At 39.0% G+C, this 14,349-nt stretch overlaps 1 protein-coding gene and 1 pseudogene across 1 annotated transcript in view; one reads left to right on the forward strand and one right to left on the reverse strand.

The window, feature by feature from the left end:
• The window catches only part of LOC105497793 (OTU deubiquitinase 7B), a 137,171-nt gene that overhangs the window by 7,747 nt on the left and 115,075 nt on the right, over window positions 1-14,349 (forward strand). The window lies entirely within an intron of this gene.
• On the reverse strand, window positions 5,656-6,940 carry LOC105497798 (large ribosomal subunit protein eL6-like; annotated as a pseudogene).

Raw genomic sequence — 14,349 nt, forward strand, 5'->3', positions numbered from 1 at the left:
CATATTAGAGTAGGGCCCACCCCAATGACCTCATTTAACCTTAATTACCTCTTTAAAGACCCTTTCTCCAAATGCAATCCCATACTGAGATACTGAAGGTCAGGACTTCAACACAGGAATTTTGGGGGGACACAGTTCATCACCTAACATACTGATTGGTGAATAAATCCTTCAGCCCTAGATGTCACCTAATAGCCTAAAAATATGTGAGATGAGGCGTTGAAATCTCATTGAAGGAGTCACACTGATGTTACTTGTATTTTCTCTTTTATATCCCAATATTAAGTAAGAACATATGGCCCTACTTCTACCCTTGATTTTTTTTCTCTTTTAAACTATCTTCTATTTCATGAAATGGTTGAAATGACTAAAAGTATACTAAATCGGCCGGGCGCGGTGGCTCAAGCCTGTAATCCCAGCACTTTGGGAGGCCGAGGCGGGTGGATCACGAGGTCAGGAGATCGAGACTATCCTGGCTAACATGGTGAAACCCCGTCTCTACTAAAAATACAAAAAAAAAAAAACTAGCCGGGCGTGGTGGCGGGCGCCTGTAGTCTCAGCTACTTGGGAGGCTGAGGCGGGAGAATGGCGTGAACCCGGGAGGCGGAGCTTGCAGTGAGCTGAGATCACGCCACTGCACTCCAGCCTGGGAGACACAGCGAGACTCCGTCTCAAAAAAAAAAAAAAAAAAAAAAAAAAAGTATACTAAATCAAAAGACTGCTGGGTTTTTTTGTTTGTTTTGCAATGGCAAACAGATGTAATGGATCGTGTAATTCATATTGGTCTGAACCCTTCCAACTTTTAGCTGAATATTTTGTATTTACATTGTTATTAAGGTTTATGTTTTTAAAAAATTTTTAAATATTTTTTCTTTTTTTTTCCCACTCTTTGCAGAGCAAGGCTACTCCATAGGCAGTGTGCCCAGAGTAGCTGAGTTTTATGTTTATTTTAATGAACATATTAGTAAATGTTTATCTTCCCTACTTAGACTGGGCATTAAAGAAAGAATATGATGGTGGCTCACGCCTGTAATCCCATCACTTTGAGAGGATGAGGCGGGCGGATCACTTGAGGTCGGGAGTTCAAGACCCAGCCTGACCAACATGGTAAAACCCCATCTCTACTAAAAATACAAAATTAGCCGGGTATGGTGGCGCATGCCTGGAATCCCAGCTACTTGGGAGGCTGAGGCAGGAGAATTCCTTGAATCTGGGAGAAAGAGGATGCAGTAAGCTGAGATCGTGCCATTGCACTCCAGCCTGGGCAACAGGAGTGAAATTCTGTCTCAAAGAAAAAAAAAAAAAAAAAGGAATATGAAAAGTGGCAGGGCATGGTGGCTCATGCCTGTAATCCCAGGACTTTGGGAGGCAGAGGTGGGTGGATCATGAGGTCAGGAGTTCAAGACCAGCCTGGCCAAGATGGTGAAACCCTGTCTCTACTAAAAACTACAAAAATTAGCCAGGCATAGTGGCAGGTGCCTGTAATCCCAGCTACTCAGGAGGCTGAGGCAGGAGAATCGCTTGAACCTGGGGGGCAGAGGTTGCAGTGAGCTGAGATCATACCACTGTACTCCAGCCTGGGCAACAGAGTAAGACTGTCTCAAAAAAAAAAAAAAAAAGGAAGAAAGTATGTATTTGCATTCAGTACTTAATATGTCAGTATTCTTAAAAAATGTCTAATACATATTTACTTTAAAAAACAGATTTGGTACATTTTGTAAGAAAATTATAAAATAAGAAAATTTATTGCAAAAGAAATATTTTTTCCTAACTAGACACTAACAGACAAACATAAAGAATACCTAAAATACCTTTTATACTGCATATTTTATTGTGCTTTTCTCTTCTAAAGTGAGATTGAAAGGCTGTCTAATGAAATACCAAGTTACTTAAACCACCAATTTGGAGATTAATGTGGTATGACATATCTTATTGTTTATTTCCTTAAAACTCAACGTGTTCGGGAAATGTTGATCAAACTTTAATGTGCATATACAAATCTCCTGGGGATTCATCACATGTGGATCTTGCTAAAATGCAGATTTTTTAGTCAATGGATCTGGGATGAGGTCTTATTATATCATGTATTTTTATTTATTTAATTTATTTACTTATTTTTATTTTTCGAGGCAGGTTCACCCAGTCTCAAAAAATAAACAACCTGTCACCCAGGCTGGAGTGCAGTGGCACAATCATGACTCAGCTTACTGCAACCTCAACCTCCTGGCCTCAGGTGACCCTCCTACCTCAACCTCCTGAGTAGCTATAACTACAGGGGTGTGCTACCATGCCCAGTTAATTTTTGTATTCTTTTGTAGAGACAGGATTTTGCCATGTTGCCCAGGCTGATCTCGAACTCCTGGACTCAAGTGATAGGCCCCGCCTTGGCCTCCCAAAGTGCTGGGATTAAAGGCACCAGCCTATATCCTGTGTTTTTAACTAGCTTAGGATGATGTTGGTGCTGGTGTTCCATGGACCACATTTTGAGTAGCAAAGCAGTAGAGGGTCAAGATTATTGGGAGCTGAGAGAATACAATGAGATTGAGTAGTTTTTGTTCTCTTCCCGTTGAGCTTTAATACTGTTCTTTACCCCTAAACCTTCTGTCCCACGATTCTTCATCCAATTCTATTAGTATTTGCCCCTTAAAATGGGCTCGTAATTATGCTCCAAGGGCATTTGGGCAGTGCTTTCACTTGTCATACTTTTCTGTTTTAGGCTTGATTCAGACCTTTTGAGTTAAGCTGTAATGTTAGCTATACATTTCTGTTTATTCATACTTATTGCCTTAACACAGTCATATATCTACCTTCTTAGAGTAAGGATTACTGAGTCTACATGTTTAAAACATTATGATAATGAAAAGGACTTTATTGGACAAATCCTAACAGAATGCTGTTTCACTGTATATAATGTCTTAGAGTATCAAGACGCAGAACTTCAGAATCATGGGCAATAATTTTACTTCATGATTAAAAACTAATCAACATGACGTCTAAGAGAAAAGACTGAATCCTTTCATTTTGAAATAGTTGTTCTTACTACTCATAAATACAAGATTATTGTGTATTGTCATCATCCAATCTCATTATAGAAGCAGGTAGCATCTGGAGAAGACAGTTGACCCATGGAGAACTATTCTTAGCTCCTCTGCCAGTGACACTAGTCAACTCATGGAGAACTTACCAATTTGGCCTCTCTGAGAATAAAGAGGAAGATAAATTAATAAGGTTTGAATTATAGATTTTAAGAAAATTGTTACTTTTTCAACTTCTTATTTTGAAATTTAAAACTTACAGAAAAGTTGCAAAAATAGAGTTCCCATATACTCTTTACCGAACTTCCTTCAATATTAACTTCTTATATAACCATAGTACAAAGACCAAAACCAGGAAATTATCATTGGTAAAATACTATTAACTAAATCACACTTTCTAAGCATACTGGTCAGTTGTTTCGTAGAATATCCCTCAGTATGGGTTTATCTAATATTTTCTCATTAATAGATTGAGGTTGTGCATTTTTGGCAGAAATATCAAAAAAGTGATGTAGCCTTCTCAATATCATGGCATACATAATGTCGATATATCTTATCATCGGTGATATTAACTTTGATCACTTGGTTTACATGGTGTCTGCGGGCTTTCTCCACCGTAAAATTACTATCTTTCTCCTTGTAATTAACATATGTCATGTGGAGAGATGTGTTGAAGCTATGAAAATATTCTGTTTCTCATCATATTTTGCCTCCTAATTTTAGCTGTAAGCCATTGATGGTTCTTGCCCTTGCCTGCAACAATTGGTGTTTAACTAACAGTGATTATTTTCTTCATTCCTTCAATATGTATTAATTGGAATTTTCTGTAAAGAAGACCTGTCCTATCTTCCCCTATTTATTTATTTATTCGTCATTTATTTGTGTCAGTTATAGACTCATGGATATTTAAGAAAATTGTCCTTTTTAGGTATCAGGAAAAGTATAATATAGAGGTTAAGAGTGCAGGCTCTAGAATCAATGAGCCTGGATTTGATTCTGTGTGTACTAGCTACATAACTTGGCAAGTTATGTAACTTCTCTGTGCCTCAGTTTCCTCATTTGTAAATGGAGAAAATAACGCCTACCTCAGATTGATGTGAGAATTGAGATAATACAAGTAGTCTTTAGCCTAGCTGTAATTAATTTTTCATAGCAAGTATTTTATACTGTGCTGTTTTACTCTTTATAAGTTTCCCCATCAACAAATGGAATATAAAAATATTTATCACATGCTTGCCTCTCCCCAGAATTATTACAATTCATGAGAGATGAATTTTAAAATAACTTATAATGTTAAGGACATACAGAATAAGTTTTATTCCTTAAAAAAGATCAAGCTAGATTAATTGCTAAGATCCCTTTTATTATCATTATTCTGTTTTTGGGCTGCTCTTGGTGTTAGATATGTAGATGACCATCAATGTGACTGAATTATTTTTAACATCTTAGATGATGTTTTAAGAGAACAGGCAAGCCATATGAAGTAAGTACTAGAAAATTCGTATTCCTGTAACTCCTTAAATTTCATTAGTGGTAAAGGAGTCATGAGTATAATAGTTTTTTCTTATTTATTTATTTATTTAAACTTTTATTTTAGGTTCAGGGGTGCATGTGCAGGTTTGTTACACAGGTAAACTCATGTCACAGGGGTTTGTTGTACACATTATTTAGCCACCTGGGTACTAAGCCTAGTACCCAAGAGTTATTTTTCCTGCTCCTCTCCCTTCTCCCACCCTCCACCCTCAGGTAGGCCCCAGTGTCTGTTGTTTCCTTCTTCGTGTTAATTAGTTCTCATCATTTAGCTTCTACTTATAAGTGAGAACATGCAGTATTTGGCTTTCTGTTCCTGCATTAGTTTGCTAAGGATAATAGCCTCCAGCTCCATCCATGTACCTGCAAAAGACATGATCCCATTCTTTTTTATGGCTGCATAGTATTCCATGGTGTATACATACATTTTCTTTATCCAGTCTGTCATTGATGGGCATTTAGGTTGATTCCATGTCTTTGCTATTGTGCACAGTGCTGCAATGAGCATTCGTGTGCATGTGTCTTTATGGTAGAATAATTTATATTCCTCTGGGTATATACCCAGTAATGGGATTGCTGGGTCGAATGGTAGTTCTGCTTTTAGCCCTGTGAGGAATTGCCATACTGCTTTCCACAATGGTTGAACTAATTTACACTCCACCGACAGTGCAGAAATATTCCCTTTTCTCTGCAACCTCATCAGCATCTGTTATTTTTTGACTTTTTTTTTTGTTATGAGTTTTTAAATTAAGTTCTTCTTAAGAAATTTAGAACATGAGGCTGGGCGCGGTGGCTCATGCCTGTAATCCTAGCACTTTGGGAGGCCAAGGCGGGCGGATCACGAGGTCGGGAGATGGAGACCATCCTGACTAACACGGTGAAACCCCGTCTCTACTAAAAAATACAAAAAATTAGCTGGTCGTGGCGGCGGGCACCTGTAGTCCCAGCTACTCGGGAGGCTAAGGCAGGAGAATGGCGTGAACCTGGGAACCGAGCTTGCAATGAGCTGAGATCGCGCCACTGCACTCCAGCCTGGACGACAGAGCAAGACTCCGTATCAAAAAAAAAAAAAAAAAAAAAAAAAAAAGATTTAGAACACCAATTTGTGAGGATAAATTCCATTTGTCGGGGCAAACACAAATCACAGGTAGCCCTGGAGCTGAGGAATAGCTTTGATTTTGATTAAAATCCGGGAGTCCACAGCTATTTGATCAATCTTGTGCTGCTCTGTAATCTTGTATTTCTCTTTTTCTGTGTGCAAGATCTCACCTGCCTGGTGTCTGGGCAATGTCTTTTTTTTTTAATTTTTTTATGAGACTGAGTTTCCCGCTTGTCACCCAGGCAGTGGCACGCTGTTGGCTCACAGCAACTTCCGCCTCCTGAGTTCAAGCGATTCTCCTGCCTCAGCCTACCAAGTAGCTGGGATTACAGGCCCATGCCACCACACCCGGCTAATTTTTGTATTTTTAGTAGAGACGGGATTTCACCATGTTGGCTAGGCTGTTCTTGAACTCCTGACCTCAAGTGATTTGCCCGCTTTGGCCTCCCAACATGCTGGGATTACAGGCATGAGTCACCATGCCCGGCCTGCATTTTCTTCTTGAAGTAAGTATCAGTAAGACGTTTTTGGATTTTTACATTGCTGATATCAATTTTGGTTCAGGTGGCAATGACAAATTTCTGGTGTGTTCTTCATAGAGGAACTTGATTGAGGACCAGAGGTCCAGTCACAAGTAACCAGCCACTAGCCAGCTGTTTCAGGAAAATCACCCTTTTGCCCCTGTAGCGTCCAGTGAGGATGATCAGAATGGTCTTGGGAGTGATGCTGGCTCACAGTTTTCTCACGTGCTGACTGAAGAGTTTTTTTTTCCTTGACTCAACAGCTTTGAAGGCACATCTTCAGTAAGATAATACGTGGGCATTTTGCAAAGTTTAACCACCTGAGTACCACTGTTCTTGCCACCACCAACTGGTTTTGTAAGAGTTGCAAGAAATTTCTCCTTTTGCTTTTCAACCTTGGATTTCACAGCTGAGTACTTCCTCTTGTACGTGGCCTTTCTGGAATACATAGCAGATGGAGAATATCTGCCAATCCCTCTGACAATGACAGGATTTTGACTGCAATGGGGCTTCCCATTCTTGGGCTTCTTAGCCTTGAGGTTACCCTTTTTCACCTTGCCACCAGCATCAGACTTCTTGGCTTTGGGTTTCTTCTCTTTAGTATCTGGCTTCTGAACTTGTTCACCCTCCATCTTGTAAGATGGGAAAGAGCTGACTTTTTAGTAATGGCCATTTTGACTGGTGTAAGATGGTATCTCATTGTGGTTTTGGTTTTCATTTCTCTAATGATCAGTGATATTGAGCTTTTTTTCATATGTCTGTTGGCTGCATATATGTCTTCTTTTGAAAAGTGTCTGTTCAGCCGGGCGTGGTGGCTCATGCCTGTAATCCTAGCACTTTGGGAGGCCGAGGCAGGCGAATCACCTGAGGTCGAGAGTTTGAGACCAGCCTGACCAACATGGAAAAACCTCGTCTCTACTAAAAATAAAAAATTAGCCGGGAGTGGTAGCACATGCCTGTAATCCCAGCTACTTGGGAGGCTCCAGCAGGAGAATCGATTGAACCCAGGAGGCAGAGGTTGCCCAGTGAGCCGAGAGTGTGCCACTGCACTCCAGCCTAGGTGACAAGAGGGAAACTCAGTCTCAAAAGAAAAAAAAAAAGAAGGGAAAAGAAAAAGAAAAGAAAAGTGTCTGTTCATTTCCTTTGCCCACTTTTTAATGGGGTAGTTTGTTTTCTCCTGTAAATTTGTTTAAGTTCCTTATAGATGCTGGGTATTAGACCTTTGTCAGATGCATAGTTTGCAAATATTTTCTCCCATTCTGTAGATTGTTTACTCTGTTGATAGTTTATTTTGCTGTGCAAAAGCTCTTAAGTTTAATTAGATCCCATTTGTCAATTTTTTGCGATTGCTTTTAGCGTCTTTGTCATGAAATATTTTCCTGTTCCTAAGTCCAGGATAATATTGCCTAGGTTGTCTTCCAGGGTTTTTGTAGTTTTGAGTTTTACATTGAAGTATTTAATCCATCTTTAGTTGATTTTTGTATATCATGTAAGGAAGGAGTCCAGTTTCAATCTTCTGCATATGGTTAGCCAATTATCCCAGCACCATGTATTGACTAGAGAGTCTTTTCTCTATTGCTTGTTTTTGTCAGCTTTGTTGAAGATCAGATGGTTGTAGGTGTGTGGCCTTATTTCTGGACTCTCTATTCTGTTCCATTGGTCTATGTGCCTGTTTTTGTAAGAGTACCATGCTTGTAGCCCGGTAGTATAGTTTGAAGTCAGGTAACCTGATGCCTCCAGCTTTGTTCTTTTTGCCTGGGCTATTTGGGCTCTTTTTTAGTTCCATATGAATTTTAGAATAGTTTTTTCTAATTCTGTGAAGAATGTTATTGGTAGTTTGATAGGAATAGCATTTAATCTGTAAATTGCTTTGGACAATATGACCATTTTAATATTGGTTCTTCCTATCCATGAGCATGGGATGCTTTTCCATTTGTTTGTGGCTTCTCTGATTTCTTTGAGCAGTATTTTGTAATTCTCATTGTAGAGATCTTTCACCTCCCTGGTTAGCTGTATTCCTAGGTATTTTATTTTTTTGGTGGTAATCGTGAATGAGAGTGCCTTTCTGATTTGGCTCTCAGCTTGACTATTGTTGGTGCATAGGGGTGCTAGTTTTTTGTACATTGATTTTGTATCCTGCAGCTTTGCTGAAGTTGTTTATCAGCTGAAGGAGCTTATGAGCCAAGACTCTGGGGTTTTCTACATATAGAATCATGTCATCTGCAAACAGAGGTAGTTTGACTTCCTCTCTTCCTATTCAGATGTGCTTTATTTCTTTCTCTTGCTTTATTGCTCTGGCCAGGACTTCCAATACTATGTTGAATAGGAGTAGTGAGAGAGGGCATCCTGTCTTGTGCCAATTTCCAAGGGGGATGCTTCCAGCTTTTGCCCATTCAGTATGATGTTGGCTGTGGGTCTGTCATAGATGGCTCTTATTATTTTGAGGTATGTTCCTTTAATGCGTAGTTTACTGAGAGTTTTTAACATGAAGAGAGCAGAATATTTTTCTATTGAAATAATTCTTTTAGAAATGGCTCATTCCTGATATGTCAAGCATTTAATCAAGATCACTGTTTTTCTTAACTAGAAAGAATGTTTAATATTGTAAAAGTAAAGCATAAACTTTTTTATTTACATGTCTTTCCATTTGAAGCAAATAAAATGTCTTTAATGTAGGACACTATTATTTAAGATTATTCTCTTAATAATAGTAGAAATAATAACAACTATCTTTCATTAAGCTTTTACTATGTGCTGAGACTTTTACAGATATCTGAATTAACCTTTGCGACTTTCCTTTAAGGTAGACATTATTTTTATATTCCAGATAAACTGAGGTTCAGAGAAGTTGAATAACTTCCTTAAGGTGGAAGCAGATGGAAAGAAACATACTTTTTAGTGAGGATTTCACCATATATTTTTGTACACATCCTTTTTATATGTCTTGTTTTAGAAACTAGATTGTTACTTCTTTAAGGATAGAGAATGGTTTTTTCCATCCTTTTCACCTAGTATTGTGTACCGCACACAGAAGATACCCAATAAATATTTAATGTTGGTGATACTTACTACGGAACAAACCGCTACAATGACATGTTAAATAAAGTACAGAGTTTTACATGGACAGAACAAAAAAAGAGAGCAATAAACTTATCTAGGTGATTCATGTCAATAATTTCATTGAATGATATGGAATAAATTTTGAGAAAAATATCATGGAATTTCCAAATTTCCAGATAAATTACAGAGATGTAGACATGACTTTCTTGTGCTCTTGTAACAAATGACATGACATTTGTTGTTGGTGGTGGTTTTTTTTTTCTTTTTTTTTTGAGACAAAGTCTAGCTTCTATTGCCCAGGCTGGAGTGCAATGGCGCAATCTCGGTTCACTGCAACCTCTGCTTCCTGGATTCAAGCAATTCTCTTGCCTCAGCCACCTGAGTAGCTGGGATTATAGGCTCCTGCCACCATGCCCAGCTAATTTTTGTGTTTTTAGTAGAGACAGGGTTTCACCATGTTACCTAGGCTGGTCTTGAATTCCTAACTTCAGTTGATCCACCCTCCTTAGCCTCCCAAAGTGCTGGAATTACAGGCATGAGCCACTGCACCTGGTTTTTTTTTGTTTTTTTTTTTTTTTTGTTTGTTTGTTTTAAGGACTATCTGCCAGCAGTGATTAAAGACAGGATCAATTTCATAGAACTGTTGATTAAGAATTTACTTGAGAAAGCATGTTTTTACAAAGTTTTAAATTTGGGTTTGTATTTTTTCAGCCGTCAGACAGAGGGCACCCTTGAATCACCAAGAACAGGCTTTGTAACATTGGGAGCTGGCACACTGAGTCATTGTTACATGAATGAGGGAAAATGCATTGTTTTGGCCAAAATAGATTGCAAAATGCTTGTTTAGTGTTGGATTTAGTCTGTTTATGGCTTTAAATTTATTAAGTCATTGCATGAGTTTACTATTACATTATTTTTTCATTTCTTAAGGACTAGATAAAAATAATTGCTCTAAGATTCAAATCAACAAGCATTCTGACTTGGAAGATTTGTTGAATTAATATGAAGTCACATCTAAAGTTTGCAAGGTGGGAATCTGATTATAATTTCCATTCATGTCTGACTGCAACTGACAGTAGTGTATCTGTCACTATGAATATATATATGTGTTAGGCCATGTGCTAAGTACTTTCTGTGCATTTTTCTCACAACTCAAAGACATAAGTAGTAGTGCTATCTTCTTTTAATTGTTTAAATTTTATTCATTTATTTCTTTTATTTTATTTATTTTTACTTGATTTCCTGGGATATGAGAGATAAATATTTATTTTTAATTGACAAAAATTGTAATATTTATCATGTGAAATGTGCTTTTTTTTGAGACAGGTCTCCCTGGATTGCCCAGGCTGGTGTACAGTGGCATAATCATGGCTCACTGCAGCCTTGACCTCCCTGGTTCAAGTGACCCTCCAGCCTCCTGAGTAGCTGGGACTACTGGCACGTAACACCATGCCTAGAGAATTTTTTTTTTTTTTTTTTTTTTTTTTTTTTTTTGAGACGGAGTCTTGCTCTGCCGCCCAGGCTGGAGTGCAGTGGCCGGATCTCAGCTCACTGCAAGCTCCGCCCCCCGGGTTCACGCCATTCTCCTGCCTCAGCCTCCTGAGTAGCTGGGACTACAGGCGCCCGCCACCTCGCCCGGCTAGTTTTTTGTATATTTTAGTAGAGACGGGGTTTCACCATGTTAGCCAGGATGGTCTCGATCTCCTGACCTCGTGATCCGCCCGTCTCGGCCTCCCAAAGTGCTGGGATTACAGGCTTGAGCCACCGCGCCCGGCAACCTAGAGAATTTTTTAAAATTTTTTGTACAGATGGGTGTGTCACTGTGCTGCCCAGGCTGGTCTCGAACTCCTGGACTCATGCTACCTTCCTGCCTCAGCCTCACGAAGTGCTGGGATGACAGGAATGAGCCACTACACCTGGCCTCATGTACAACATATTTTGAAACAATAACTTCTCTTTTTTAAAAATGAGAAAATAGGGCTGGGCACGGTGGCTCATTCCTGTCATTCCAGCACTCGGGAAGCAAAGGCGGGTGGATCACTTGAGCCCAGTAGTTTGAGACCAGCCTGAGCACATGGTAAAACCCCGTCTCTACAAAAAAAATACAGAAATTAGCTGCGTGGTGGTGTGCACCTGTGGTCCTAGCTACTTGGGAGGCTGAGGCAGGAGGATTGCTTGAGCCCAAGAGGTTAAGCCTGTAATCACCCTGTCTAAAAAAAAAAAAAAAAAAAAAAAAAAAAAAAAAAAAAAGAAAGAAAGAGAGAAAAAGAAAATAAAAGCTTAGAGACATTAAGATAATGTCCCCTAATAAGTGACAAAACTGAGATCTGTTCGTGGCACAAAATATACAAGTAATAGTGAATTGCAGTTTTTTCTGCTTCAATTTTCAGTTATTATTAAAAGTATGTAGCAACATCCTGACTAACCACAATTTAATTTAGGAATAATATTGGGAAGTTAGACTTTATTTTATTTCCTGGCGATACAGTAGTTTCAACTCAGATATATGGAATAATTTTATTCCTGGTCAAGAGAACATTCAAATTTAGAGAGTAGCATGAGAGAATGAAAAGAACATTGAATTGAGAACCAGGTAACCTGATTTATAGTGTGTTTTACTACTGCTATCTAGAAAAGCTTCAGAACTGATTTAAGTTTACTAGACCTCTGAATAGACTGGGCATGGTGGCTCACATCTGTAATCCCAGTACTTTGGGAGGCTGAGGCAGACAGATCACTTGAGGTTAGGAGTTCGAGACCAGTCTGGCTAACATGGTGAAACCCTGTCTCTACTGAAAAAAAAAAATACAAAAATTAGGCGGGTGTGGTGGCGGGTGCCTGTAATCCTAGTCACTCAGGAGGCGGAGGCAGGAGAATTGCTTGAACCAGTGAGGCAGAGGTTGCAGTGAGTTGAGATCATGCCACTGCACTCCAGCCTGGGAGAGTGAGACTGTCTCAAAAAATAATTTTTTAAAAATAAAACAAGAAAATAAACTAGGAAACTTCAGTTATTAATCTGTGAGTTTTATGTTTTGCACATGGAAATCATTCTCTTTGTTTACATCCACATACTGTGTATGTCTTGTTTAATTTCTGGAAGTAGTATGTTAATACAAATTTTTTTTAAGAGTCAAGGTCTTATGCTCTTCCCCAGGCTGGTGTGCAGTGGTACAATCATAGCTCACTGCAGCCTTGAACTCCTGAGCTCAAGCAATCTTTTCACTGTGCTGTTTATTTATTTGTTTTGTGTAGAGACGGGGTCTCACTATTTTGCCCAGGCTCGTCTTGAATTCCTGTCCTCAAGCAGGATATCCTCCTGCCTCAGCCTCCCAAAGTTCTGCGATTACAGGTATGAGCCACTACACCCAGCCTTATTAATATAAATGTAATAATATTATGTCTCCGTGTTAGCACTGGTATGAAACCCCCCAAATGGTGTTAGATCCAGAGTCATTTGTCTTTGACATTTCTTAGGAAATGTTTCTCCTTTCTGTCGATGAATGGGTTCCTACGGATAGCTTGTTCATTCTTTCTTTAATTTTGGTTAAAGCATTTCCGAAAGTGGGAGGATACATCTCCTTTCTTTAACTTCTGGTGGAAGGGTGTGGAATTTATAAAATTTTTGAGGGAAGAATGCATAAATGTAGGGGCAGAGTATTTATATTAACATTACCTTGTTTTCTTCTGTGGGATATTTAGAAACTATTTTTTTTTTTTTCTGGAAGTAGTGATAGCATCAAGGCTTAAGGTAGGAAAGAAGTAAAGAGAATGATTGTGTAGTTGTTATGTGAATGTTTACTTGAATGCTACTATTTTTAATTAAGATGTTTAAATTAAATGAAGTTATTTTTATTTTTTCCTTTTTTTTTGATACGTTATTTTTTTTTTCTGGAAGTAGTGATGGCATCAAGGCTTAAGGTAGGAAAGAAGTAAAGAGAATGATTGTGTAGTTGTTATGTGAATGTTTACTTGAATGCTGCTATTTTTAATTAAGATGTTTAAATTAAATGAAGTTATTTTTATTTTTTCCTTTTTTTTTTTTTTTGATACGTAGTCTCGCTGTGTCGCCAGGCTGGAGTGCAGTGGTGCGATCTAGGCTTACCACAACCTCCGCCTCCTGGGTTCAAGTGATTTTCCTGCTTCAGCCTCCCGAGTAGCTGGGACTACAGGAATGCTCCACCATGCCCAGCTAATTTTTGTATTTTTAGTAGAGATGGGGTTTCACCACGTTGGCCAGGATGGTCTTGATCTCTTGACCTTGTGATCCACCTGCCTCGGCCTCCCAAGGTGCTAGGATTACAGGCATGAGCCACCACGCCTGGCCTGAAGTTATTTTTCTATTCAGTTCTTAGAGGAAGTGTTTGGGTCACCTACATAGGCATGTAGTTCTCGACACTGGTTACTAGAGAATTTATAGAGGATGTTCATATATTCAACAAGTATTTGTTGAATACCTACTATGTGCTAGCCATGGAAATATAGGATTTAAAAAAACAGACAAAAATCCCTAATCTGTCTTATAATCTAGGGAGCACAATCAGACAGTAAACAAAATAAGCAAAATATATACTAATCATGTGGTGGTAAGTTCTATAGAGCAAGAACAAGTTTAAAGAAGGAGGTTGGGGGGGTCTTGAGATGCATAAGTTTTGCAGTTATAAATGAGGTGGTTAGGAGATCATTTGCTGAAAAATGAACACTGGGCAAAAACCTGAAGGATGTTAAAGGAATAAGATACACGGAATCTAGATGAAAATTTTTTAGATAAAGGAAAGAGCAATTGCTAAATCCCTGAGGTGAGAGTGGGCTGTTCATAAAACAGCAAAGCACTGGCCAGGGTAGCTGGAACTGAGTCATTGAGAGTGGAAGATGGAAAATGGGGAATAGTTGGTGTAGGACCCAGTTGTAAGGATATTGACTTTTTTTTTTTCCAAGACATAATCTTGCTCTGTCGCCCAGGCTAGAGTGCAGTGGCGTGATCTTGGCTCACTGCAACCTCTGCCTCCCGGGTTCAAGCAATTCTCCTGCCTCAGCCTCCCAAGTAGCTGGGACTACAGGCACCTGCCACTATGCCCAGTTAATTTTTGTATTTTTAGTAGAGATG

This window comes from Macaca nemestrina, chromosome 1 (assembly GCF_043159975.1).
Source record: "Macaca nemestrina isolate mMacNem1 chromosome 1, mMacNem.hap1, whole genome shotgun sequence".
In the NCBI taxonomy this organism is placed as follows: domain Eukaryota; kingdom Metazoa; phylum Chordata; class Mammalia; order Primates; family Cercopithecidae; genus Macaca; species Macaca nemestrina.